We start from the raw sequence: 13,245 nt of genomic DNA, 5'->3' as shown, positions 1-13,245 counted from the left end.
ACAATCCCTTGAAATGTGCTGCAAATTGCGCCCTCCTGCATAATCCATCCCCTGGCGTAGGCACAATTCCACAACTTATTTTTTTAACACTTCTATCACTTACTGGTTGTGAGGTTAAAACATCTATGTCAGTTCCTTGATCCATAGCCATCCAATCATAAAAGCGACACGCCCAGTGGTCCCAGTGCCAATCCCACCACTTGACTCAATTGAATTGAAGGATCTGAATGTGCATTTCATTGCTCAATGACATCACTACCTTTTGGCAGGATCCCTGACGTTCTGTGGCAGTTTAGAACTATATGCTATCTCGGGGATATGTGGGATCTGCAGCGAGAAACTGGCAAAGGAACACTACAAGCTGCAGTATGTATTTGCCCAATGTATTGACAGCAAACATTGTTCACTGCAAATAATGTACTATTTTTGCAGGTTGATGGCAGCTGCGTCCTTTAGACGAGGCAGCAAGCACCCATTGCTTTTACCTCCTGTGCCTCTCTCCTTGCTGGGCTGTTGGTAGGCTCAGGCCTGACGCAGGAACTTGGTGCTTCAAGCTAAAATGGCGATTAACCATAGAATGGGTGACTAGTTTCAAGTCCCTTGCCTTCCCAGTTTCTGCTTGCTGTCTGCCAGGACCACTCCAAACTGTTGCTTTGTGTCATCTCCTTGCTTGTTGTTCTGTCATTCAGTGGTGCAGGTAATTTCTGTTAATGGGATCAAGGAGGGCGAATACTGAACCAAAAGAATATAGGTCGTTGGAAACAACCTTGAACAGTTGGCTAACAGTCTTTGTTGTCTATGCATTTCCTGTAGAATGCTTAGCCGCAAGAGGTTGCCAAGTTCTGACAAATGTAGCAAGCAGGATCGTGATCGTCTTGGACCAGATTGGAGTTAATTATGGCTCTAGCAAATGATTGATGAATGGGACCACTGGGTGGTGCCAGTAGCTCCTTTTGAGATAGTGCCAGTAGGGGAGAAACTAAAAGCTCATGTTGGCCATTCATTAAGCAATCCCATTCACGCTGTGTTTCATGTAATTACAGACATGCATGCTCCTTCTATGGAATGTCTGATCTAGACTTTGTTTCTAAAAGGCAACATGATTAGTTGATTAGCCTTAGTTTCCCAACATATATCAGACTTGATCGGTCCACATTTGTGAGCCATAGCCTGGGTAATTCAACATCACCATCCAGCATAGTGTTGGGATGGAAATGAGTATATCCCACCCCCCCCTAAGCACTTTCAGGTGTGCCAAATCCCCTAGGAGATAGTGTAGTGTATATGGGGGAGATCAATAAGGCAGAATTAATCTGTGCTGCCAGTTCTCACAGAAGTCCATTCCCCCCCATGTCCCTTCACTGTTGCAAACATTTATTATCGTTCAGTGGAATGCGCCCTGCAAAAGCGTGAGACAGCACCAGACTCCGTGCAGTGTCCATCCATCACCACTAAGCTGTCAGCAGGCCTCTAACCCCCACCTACCCAGCCAGCCCAAAGCCAACCCCACACCCCTGCATTCTATGATAAGCGAGCAATCCCCCTGTCCTAGCACAAATCATGCGTCCATAAAAGATCTGAGGATACACAACTGTTTCACCCTCCCCCCCCCCCCCACCAGCATAAAACACGCCCTTGGTAATGCGAGGTACAGGGAGGGATAAATTATACATCAAAAACCCAGGGTGGCGATCTTGGGTGCAGGAGGTGCGGTATCAACAAAGCCCAGAATGTGTGGGTCAGTGTGACTGTATTTCATCTTCCATTCCCCCTGAAACCAACCCCGAGCCGACCAGATGCATGTTACAGTGATGTATTAGTAGGTTTAGCGTGATAGTATAAATGTTACATAGTATTTTACGATCGACCCGACTGTCACCAGACAACAGGATGAGCCCAGCTGATAGACGTTGAAGAAACCAACCAATAGTAGTCCGGCACCCCCCATGGAGCAGGCCCATGTATATGGTCTTGCCAATCGGAGGCACCAGTATTTACTGTATATGATGATGCCACACAACCTTTTAAGCTGCTGCTTGTTCTCAGACTAACCAGAACGTCTCGAGCAGCAGAGACCTTTGCTGATATTTGTATTTTGTATTATTAAACCTTGTTATCCTTCCATTGCTATCTCCTGGCCTATTTCCATACAAGGTTGTATTCACTCTGGAGTGTGAATAAGAAGGGACGTGCTTTCATTTGGTGACCCTTGCGACGTGATTCCATCGCCCCGTACCTGCAGAGGTATCCAGCCGGCCTCTCCGAAAGGGCCATGCCCACCTATGGTGACCAGTCCCAAAATACGTATGCTGAATGGCCTTGTGGGTGCCGTCTTTGCAGAATCCGGCCTGCTCGTTGGAATGGGATGTGTCCCCAAGGAGAGGTGTAGGCCTGTTTTTGGATCCCATTGAACAGAGGCTTTCGGGAGAACATAAACACGTGAATATAGCCTGCAAGGGATAACAAAGTTGGGTTGGGTGTATGGAGCAGTGTGAAAAGTGTGAACACTCAGTGAATGAAATTGAGTGTGCTTGGTTTGTGGATTGTGTTGATTTTTTCTGGCCAGTTTTTGTTACCTTTTTAAGGATATTAAGGATAAGGAAAAAGGAATACGGGAGCCCATGGCCCCAGTAAGGGGGGAGGGTGGCACCACATGCACTGTCTCAACTAGTGCGGGAAAAATATAAGGAGAAATATAGGAGCTCTGTATAAGCAGAGAGCTCGGGGAAAAGTAGTGGTTGTTATTTTAGCTTGTTATTTTAGTTTGTTTTGTTGGTGTATTTTAAATTGTCAGGAGGAAGAGGCCTAGGAGGGGCATGGCGCGGTGCGTATGGTGTAAGTGGAAGTATCAGGAGAGCGTGCAGTGAGTGTGTGGAGCAAGCTCTATTGGGGAGTAGCGGGTGGGGGGAAGTGAACTGATCACTTTGTGTGAGCTCATTGACAGTATTGACATGTATTAGAGACAAGACTGAACATCACATGGCTTAACACATTGTCTTACATTGTGGCACAATAGCACAGGCATAGCCCCATTACAGGACACGCGCCACTAGACCACATATGCAAGGCCCTGCCCCTATACTGTTTTAAGATTAAGAAATATCACAATCAAAGGGTGACATAGTAGAGGAGGAAGGGACGCCCCACTCCTAGCCAGAGCAAGGATCGTTCAACCGGGGTGCTCTGGAACACTTGTCATGACCACTGTGAGGGGGCACAAGTTGTGCCACAAGCAGGCTCCCACCAGAACCCTGAGGGCCTTAAAACCACTGCAAAAGGGCTCCTGGAGCCAGTCCCGGTGCCTTTGGCACCAGGCTCATATTTGGGAAGGAAGGGCTGTTCAAACTAGATCCCATTTATGTACATGGGCCTTTAAATCCAACATGGAAGCACCCACACAGTCTAGTTCTAAGAACCAAGCCATGCGGTCTAGTGTTTTGGGTGCGACAGGCCTGGAACTACTTTCCCTGGTACTACTTTACTTGGGCTATATAAACCACACCCTGACTGCAGAACATGCTTCGAGTTATTCTGCAACGCGCAGCGTGACGCTCACCGTGTCCAGCTCCTGGTCTTCAGCATCTTCCTGTAATCCTGCAAGAACAAGATTATTCTGGTTTACCTGAGAAAACACCATCCAGCACTCAGCATCTTAACTGGGCTGCAATCTGTGGAAACCGAGAGAACAAGAACCATCACGCACCTGCGAGTACTAGCTTAAGGACTTCCGGCGAACCACTTCTACAGCTGCTGTTCGAACATTGCGACCTGCAATAACGAGAAAGGGAAAAACGAATTAAAACGCGTGCGTCCAAAACATCGCATTCCATCAGTCTTACCTGAATTCCATCGCGCTATGGCACACTTCCATCCGGAGCACCACAGCAACATCTGCAAAGGAAAAGAGACACATTCAGGTTCGCTTTCAATATTAAACAACCGCACAGCACTGTACTTACCTTAATGGATTCCGGGGGCCTGTTTTTCATTGCGCTCTCATCCACTCGCAGCACCACAGCGGCCTGTAAGGAGAAGAAGAAAACACTGGTTAGCTTTAAAAGACAAAGGCGCTGCGCTTTGCACTTTCTCTTACCTAGAAAACGTGCCTCTCCATCCGGCACGCCAGCATAAAGACCTTCGCACCTGAAAAGGAGGAGATAAAGACATTAACAAATTCCCACCATAAACAGAACAAAGACTAACAATTAACAAACCTACCTGCCTACCAGCAGATTCGGTGTCACAGCAGGCCTGGGCCCAATGAAGGCGAACTGCACCAGTGAAGCAACTCGGGCAGCTTGCCAACCAACGTCAAGCGCCCCTTCACAAGAAACGCAGGACGGATAGCTCACCCTACAAATAACTAAGATTCATTATTCAGCACTGGGCAACTACACATCCAGGGTTCCAGATCTCAGAGCCTTCCAGACGCCCCCGGGGCTATCAGGTGAGCGTAACAGGACTCGAAGCCTTTAAACCTTATCCATCTGGGCATCATGGAGACATCTGAAACTGATCAATTAGCCCAGCTTTTGGGACAATTACACGCCGAGGTACACGCTGCCCGGCAAGAAACCAATGCCTTAACACGAGAGTTAATAGTCTCAAAAGACCGTACTGATGAATTAAGCAAACAGCTACTACAAACACAGGCGGGGCAGGCTCCATTGCCCGGATTCGCCCCATCCGTCGCTACACCATCATCAGTCAATCCAGTACAGATAACGTTGCCGGGAGCAGTACCCCTGGCACCACCAGAACGGTTTAATGGAGACCCCAGAAGGTACGCAACATTCATGAACCAGTGCCACCTCCATTTTCTTTGTAGGCCTGAGGCTTTCCCAAACGACTAGGCGAGGGTGGCCTTCGTGTTATCATATTTGAGTGGAAGTGCCGCAGACTAGTCGGTACCTTTAGTGATCCGGGATGACGAATTACTGCAGAACTTCAGGGGTTTTCAACAGGAGATGGAAAAGTTATTTGCTCGACACTTGCATGGACAAGCTCTTGATAACAAACTCCTGTCCCTCCGCCAAGGGAATCAAGATTTGCTGATTTATATTGCCACCTTTAATAGACTGGTTGTAGAAGCGGGGTGGCCAGAAGATAAAAGAACCACGTTGTTTCATCGGAGCCTATGAGGAGACCTGAAGGATGGCCTTGCTCAAGTGGTAGACCCACCTAAAGACTGTGCAGAGTTTATCAACCTGGTAGTTCAGTTGGACCACAGATTACATGATCGAAGAACAGACCGAAGTAGACTCGAAAATCGTGCCATGTACGTACGTTCAAAAGATAATATTCAACGTCCATCAGAAAATACCACAGAACCCATACAGATTGGAGGAGTACGACCCCCTTTAACCAAGGGTGAAAGAGACAGCTACAGTTATGCTTATACTGTGATAAATCGGGTCACTACCTCAAAGAGTGAAACCTCCAAGGAAGGTGGTAGGCGCTACAGAGAAAGAAGATGATGGAAAGGAATCAGAAAACTACCAGGCCCGGCAAGCGTAGAGGTCCGCTTGTCGAGCAAAAAGGATGATTCACAGACCTCAAATTCCGCCTTACCAGTAACCCTGATCAATCACCAACGACCGTCATGGATGCACGCCATAGAGGCATATATAGACAGCAGAGCAGTTGGTAATTACATAGATCGAGATCTGTCAACAGAAATGGGACTTCCCTTATGCACAAAACCAACAACTGAAAAGGTAACTACTGTTGACGGTACAAAAATTGCTTCGGGACCAGTAACCCAATGCACAACAGAATTAACACTTCTGTGTCAGGATGGACATCAAGAAGCAATCACGTTTGACATCATCAAAGCTCCTCAGTTCCGGTTGATCTTAGGGATGCCATGGTTAGTAACTCACAATCCCCACATAGACTGGCGTGCAAAGAGGCTGACCTTTTCCGACGAATGCTCCCAAGCTTGCTACCCGAAATCTATACCACAGCCAAACCTGAAATCTGTTCAAGGAATAGCATTGGGGATCGCGGATCCAATGGACACCTTACCAAAAGAATTTCAGGATTATACAGATGTTTTTCAGTCGGAACAGGTTAACACATTACCGCCACATAGGCCCTATGACTGTCAGATCGAACTGATACCTGGTGCACAGGTTCCTTGTGGTCGAATTTATGCACTTATGGAAACCGAAAATCTCCACTTGAAGTCCTGTCTGAATGAATACCTGGCTAATGGGTTTATCCGCCCGTCAAAGTCACCAGCAGCCTCTCCCTTATTCTTTGTACCCAAGAAGGAAGGAGATTTGAGGACTTGCATCGATTACCGCACACTTAATCAAATCACAGTAAAAAAAGCTACCCTTTGCCCCTTATCCCGGGACTGTTGGACAAAGTCAAGGATGCCCGAATCTACACCAAACTAGACCTCAGAGGAGCATACCACCTTGTACGTGTTAAGAAAGGGGATGAATGAAAAACCGCATTTCGTACCAAGTATGGCCGGTACAAATATCAGGTAATGCCTTTCGGGCTGTGCAACGCTCCCGCAGTGTTCCAATACTTCATGAATGATGTATTACGGGAATGAATCTATGTCTGTGCCCTGGTCTATATTGACGACATCCTGGTGTATTCGCCCTCTGAAAGAGATTATGTGGAACATGTTCGCTCAGTCTTGCAAAACTTCACCAGCACAAACTGTACGCTAAACAAGAGAAATGCTCCTTCCATGTCACCGAAGTTGAGTTTCTCGGTTTTGTTCTCTCGCCAAAGGGAGTCCAGATAGATTTACACAAAGAAGATGCCATCTTTAATTGGCCGTCACCTTCTTCACTTAAAGGAACCCAAAGCATGCCCGGCTTTGCAAATTTTGATCACCAATTTATTCCAGATTTCTCACGGATAGTCCACCCAATCATATCGTTACTGAGAAAAAACAACAAAAAATTCCAATGGACTGAAGAGGCGGAACAGGCCTTTCAAGAACTCAAGAAAAGATTCACCTCTGCGCCAATTTTACGACATCCTCGCCCTGATCTCCCCTATGTAGTGGAAACTGATGCTTCCAGCGTAGCTATGGGAGCAGTTCTCTCTCAAAGAGATCCAGAGACAGGCCAATTACACCCCTAGGCCTTTTGGTCGTGTAACTTCTCGCCACCAGAAATTAACTATGCAATTACAGACAAAGAATTGTTGGCAATAAAATCAGCCTTCAAAGCCTGGCGGCTGTATCTATTAGGTGCCAGACATACCATCAGAGTAATCACAGATCACCGAAACCTTCAATACCTAAAGTCAGCAAAAGCCCAATCGTCACGACAGTTGCGGTGGGCTCTTTTCTTCACAGAATACGATTATGTAATAACATACCGACCGGGAGTTCGGAATGGGAAGGCCGATGCCTTGTCTCGTATGGGTGTTGAAGAGAAAACTAACAGTACCCTGGACCCTGTTGCCATCATCCCAAGTGTTAAACTACTGCGACTCTCCACCACATTGACTCTGAGTGAACTTCAAGATAAGATTCGATCCTTAATGAACCCCGAGATCTTGCAGAAATGGAATTCCCAAAATGAATACACAATTCTGGATGGATTACCCTACTTCAGGGAATGACTATATCTACCAAGTAAAGATCTGCAAGAATTGGTCATGTCTTGTTATCACGATTCCCTGATCGAAGGCCATCCCGGAATTGCTAAGACTCTAGCCAAGGTTAAACGGAATTATTGGTGGCCAACTTGGCGTAAGGACATTGCTCAATTTGTTCTGTCCTGTGGGATATGCGCACAGAATAAATAACAAAAACAGAAACCAACTGGCCTCCTACAACCACTGGATATTCCACCGGCTCCCTGGCATACGCTTTCTCTTGATTTTATTACAGACTTACCTCCCTGTCAAGGTTTTAATACCATTCTGGTGGTTTTAGACCTGCTCTCTAAAATGGCACATTTAATTCCATTCAAAGGACTTCCTAATTCTACCGGTCTGGCAAAAGCATTTCTTGAACAGATTATAAAACAACATGGTTTCCCCTCAGTTCTAATCTGCCAATGCCAAATGCCATATCATAATCTCAGATCGTGGAAGCCAATTTGTATCCAACCTCTGGAGGAAATGTTGTACCATGGCAGAAATCGGTGTTCAATTATCCACTAGCCATCACCCCCAAACGGATGGACAAACAGAAAGAACAAACCAGACATTAGAACAGTATCTATGTTGCATGCTGCATCAAGTGGAAGTGATATGGACAGCGGAGTACGCATACAATGATTCCAGACACACCAGCACGGGACAAAGCCTGTTCTACACAATATAAGGAAGACATCCATGTACATGTGAACTAGACTACCCCACAACCTTGGAAATGCCAGCGGTAAAGACTCTACACACAAGCATGACCCAAGCCTTCAGAAGGGCAAATGAACATTTACTGCAAGACAAAGACAGACAAAACAAATTCTCGGATCGGCATCGAAAGAAAGCTCCCGATTACCAAGTTGGAGACGAAGTCTGGTTGGCATCAAAACATGTGCCCATAAAAGGTACCCGGACCTTTCGTCCAAGATATCTAAGACCCTATACCATTGAATCAGTGATAAATCCGGTGGCCGTCAAGTTAGCCTTACCACCAAGCATGCAAATTCATCCGGTGTTCCATGTGCCACTTGTAAAACCTGTACAACCAGGAACCCGAGTCTTAACACCACCAAAACCTGTGCTAGTTAATGGAGAGCCTGAATTTGAAATTAAAAACATCCTGGATTCGAAGCCTACCAGATCTAAGCTATACTAGTTAGTGGTCTGGAAAGGGTACGGGCCTCAAGACAGAACTTGGGAACCAAGTGAACATTTTCACACACCACGTCTGATTAAGATGTTGCACCTGGATAACCCCACCGGACTGGACAGGAAGGATACCATGAGAGGTGCTTTTGGGGGGGGGGGGTGCTGTCATGACCACTGTGAGGGGGCACAAGTTGTGCCACAAGCAGGCTCCCACCAGAACCCTGAGGGCCTTAAAACCACTGCAAAAGGGCTCATGGAGCCAGTCTTGGTGCCTTTGGCACCAGGCTCATATGTAGGAAGGAAGGGCTGTTCAAACTAGCTCTCATTTATGTACATGGGCCTTTAAATCCAACATGGAAGCACCCACACAGTCTAGTTCTAAGAACCAAGCCATGGGGTCTAGTGTTTTGGGTGTGGCAGGCCTGGAACTACTTTCCCTGGTACTACTTTACTTGGGCTATATAAACCACACCCTGACTGCAGAACATGCTTCGAGTTATTCTGCAACCTGCAGCGTGACGCTCACCGTGTCCAGCTCCTGGTCTTCAGCATCTTCCTGTAATCCTGCAAGAACAAGATTATTCTGTCTTACCTGAGAAAACACCATCCAGCACTCAGCATCTGAACTGGGCTGCAATCTGGAAACCGAGAGAAGAAGAAACATCACTCACCTGTGAGTACTAGCTTAAGGACTTCCGGCGAACCACTACCACAGCTGCTGTTCGAACATTGCGACCTGCAATAACAAGAAAAGGAAAAGCAATATTAGAACGTGCGCTTCCAAAACATTGAATTCCATTAGTCTTACCTGAATTCCATCGCGCTACGCCACACTTCCATCCGGAGCACCACAGCAACATCTGCAAAGGAAAAGAGACATATTCAGGTTCGCTTTCAATATTAAACAACCGCACAGCGCTGTACTTACCTTAACGGATTCCGGGGGCCTGTTTTTCATCACGCTTTCATCCACTTGCTGCACTACGGCGGCCTGTGAGGAGAAGAAGAAGAAAACACAGGTTAGCTGTAAAAGACAATAAAGGCGCTGCGCTTTGCGCTTTCTCTTACCTAGAAAACGTGCCTCTCTATCTGGCACGCCAGCATCAAGATCTTCGCACCTGAAAAGGAGGAGATAAAGCCATTGACGAATTCCCACCATAAACAGAACAAAGACTAACAATTAACAAACCTACCTGCCTACCAGCAGATTCGGGGTCACAGCAGGCCTGGGCCCAAGGAAGGCGAACTGCACCAGTGAAGCAACTCGGGCAGCTCGCCAACAAACATCAAGCGTCCCTGCACAAGAAACGCAGGATGGATAGCTCACCCTACAAATAACTAAGATTCATTATTCAGCACTGTGCAACTATGCATCCAGTGTTCCAGATCTCACAGCCTTCCAGACGCCCCTGGGGATATCAGGTGAGCGTAACACAAATGGCCACCTATCTGACAGTAAAGTATAAGGGGAGAATGTTGCAAAATAGGAGGGAAGTATTGGACCTTTGGAAAATGTTTGAAGAGTCAGAGGATCAAAAGGAGGAAGGGGTGTGACGCCTGACAGTATCAAGGAGACAGGGACATGGTGAGAAGAATCAGGAGACTAAAATGGGGACATACCCACTAGAAATGCTTCCAGCAGAAGGGTATGCCAACCCGACAAATGTGTTGGCACCATGGTAGCCACACCAGGGACGGCCTGCCCCGCCATATGTCTCACCCCCGGAGGTTACTGCCCACTTGGGGTGAGCGGGAAAGACCTAGAGGTAGTGCTGGCATCAATACGCACTGAATTGGCCAGATTACGAGCAGTATGTGAACCACTAGGGTGGGAGGGACACCAATGTTGCCCGCAGGGGCACCCCAACACTCACCCAGGGGTGAGTGGAAGTCAGGTGACTTCCTGTTCAGAATAGACAGTGCGCCTATAAGAACTGTCCACATAGAGCGTGACAGGGAAACAGACAGCTTTGGATAAGAGAATGTAGGGTCCCAACGAGGGGACGAGGAATATTGGAGTGACTTTGACTACACGGAAGAAGAAGGAAAGGAAGGGGACTGACAGGCACCCCAGGCCACACCGAGGCTAGAGAGTTTATGGGATGGAAGGTTGAGGGAGTGGTTTGGCAGAATAGCGTTAGCACAGAAAAAGGGAAGTGCAGCTAAGGACGGGAAAGGAAAACTGAAAATGCAAATACCACTTATACACAAAGGTGCAGGGTGACCACACTATGTACGTTGGGCACAAATGGACAAAAATAACCTCCTTAAGGCGCTCCCCCACTCACGGTTGATGCAGGGAAATTGATCTATGCATTTGAAAAAACATCAGGGGTACCCTTAGCAAAAGGGGACATCAAGAGTTTGTTGGTAGCAGCAGTAGGAGATAGGAGATCAAGCAGAAACAGTTTGGATTAAAGCTGGGTATCAGGGAGTAACGTTAAGTAATGATGCCCATGATGCAGCATCATTCAATAAGATTAGGGCACGAGTATGGGATGCGCAGTGACAAACCTTCCCAGACACCCCAGATTTACAATCAATAATTCAGTGCAAAATGGGGGATGAGAAAGACGCTGTGCAGTGTATTCTTAGGGTCCAAGACATGTGGAGAGCAAAAGTGGGCAGTGCCTGGGATCAGTCAACGTCACTCTTCTATTTTATAGTAAAAAAGAAGACTCCCCAAAGAAGTGCAGAAAGCACCTGATAAGATAGCCAGGGTGGAAGCAAAGGGGTGGCCCGAGATCCAAAGCATTATAGTTCACCATTGTAGGAGAATCAAAGAGCGAGAAAAGGAAACTATACAAAGGCGACAGACAGAGGAAGCAAAACTAGTTCAAAAAGAAACTGGTGAAAGTGGGCGCGGTATCGACAGGGCTGCCCCCAGAGCAGACTGGGGATGAGGGGTGTGAATCTAACGTGACCCAGGCAAGAATATCAGTGGTTGGCTGACGGAGGACAAGGGCAGTGGGGAGGAAACCAGCACATTTCGGGATCGCAGTGGCAAGACTGACAGTGATGAGTGGGGTTCTGATGGCCTACAGGAGTGGGATTTGGAGGTCCAAAACCCAGGCATGGAGGGGGGGGGGCCTGGGCAGTGCTGGACATGCAGAAGGTGGGGCCCTTTTTTCGAGAGAATGTCGCAGCAGGCAGAGGGGGGAACTAAAATTACAACCAGCAACATTATGATTGTCCCCATCCAGGTAGCCCCCAAGGGCCCACTCCCCGAATGGCTTCGATACCCTACGAGATTCATCAGGCCTACACACAGTTGCACCCACAGATCCCCGGCCCCTAGCACCCACCACACCAGCCTCCCTAACCAACAGCTAGCAAGGAACAGAAACACTTTCAGCACTGCACCTAACGGCGCAGAGGCCCCGTTTCAAGGGGCTACAATAGTAGGGGGAAATTCTTTTTCATTCCTGGGACAGACACTGACCCCGACTAGGACAGCCCACAGAGAGCACTTGCGTGTCCAGTCCCGTCAATGACCCTAAATCCAGAAGAGGAACCGTTGGTGGGGGCATAGATAGGGAAAAAACAATTCATCAAGGACAACATTGGCCCTCTTGCTCCATTACTCGCTGATTTCTGCAACCACTCTTTTGCTACTGGTTCTTTCCCCTCCTCCCTCAAGTACTCCCTTGTGCGCCCCCTCTTGAAAAAACCTTCAGCAGACCCTACCTGTCCAGCCAACTACTGCCCTATTTCTCTCACCCCCTTTCTTGGGAAACTCCTGGAGAAGCTGGCCTTCCCCAAATTACCTCACACACTGAACTTGTTGGCAGTCTCCACGACCATCAATCTGGATACTGAGCAACCAGAGGCACGGAAACTGCTTTTCTGGACACCCGTGAAGAACTGCTTGCATCTCTGGACTTTAACTCTCCAGCTGTCCTCATTCTACTCGATCTCTCCTCTGCCTTTGACACTGCCAACCTCTCCATCCTCATAAAACGGCTCCACGATACTCTGGGTATCTCTGCACAGGCACTTGACTGGCTGACAACCTTCCTAACTGACCGTCCCAGGTCATTCAGGGCACCTTCCTCACCTCCCTCTTTTTTCCGTCTGTGGTGTCCCCCAGGGCGCCAACGTCTCCCCCTGGATAACATGTACCTTGCTCAGCTGGCACTCCTCATTTTCTCCTTCTCCCCCAACTTCCAGTGTTATACAGATGACACACAACCCTTTATCAAACTTCCTGCCGATCCTCCTGCATCTTCCATCATCCCGGACTGCCTATCTGCGATCCACTCTTGATGCATTTCCAACAATCTTTGCATCAATGCCAGCAAGACGGAGATCCTTCCTATTGGGACCCCTGGTCCCTCTTTCTTCACCTCCTTCTGGCCATCCTCTATGGACTCTCCCCCTTCTCCTTCATCTTCATTCAGGACTTTGCCAAGAGGTTTAACTTTAATCTCTTCCTTCTCAAACGAATTCTGCCTTTTCTCTCTTTCCCCC

This window comes from Ambystoma mexicanum, chromosome 10 (genome assembly GCF_040938575.1).
Source record: "Ambystoma mexicanum isolate Mex_15411 chromosome 10, UKY_AmexF1_1, whole genome shotgun sequence".
Classification (NCBI taxonomy): domain Eukaryota; kingdom Metazoa; phylum Chordata; class Amphibia; order Caudata; family Ambystomatidae; genus Ambystoma; species Ambystoma mexicanum.
The sequence above is the reverse complement of the archived record's forward strand: the minus strand, read 5'-3'. Positions refer to the sequence as shown.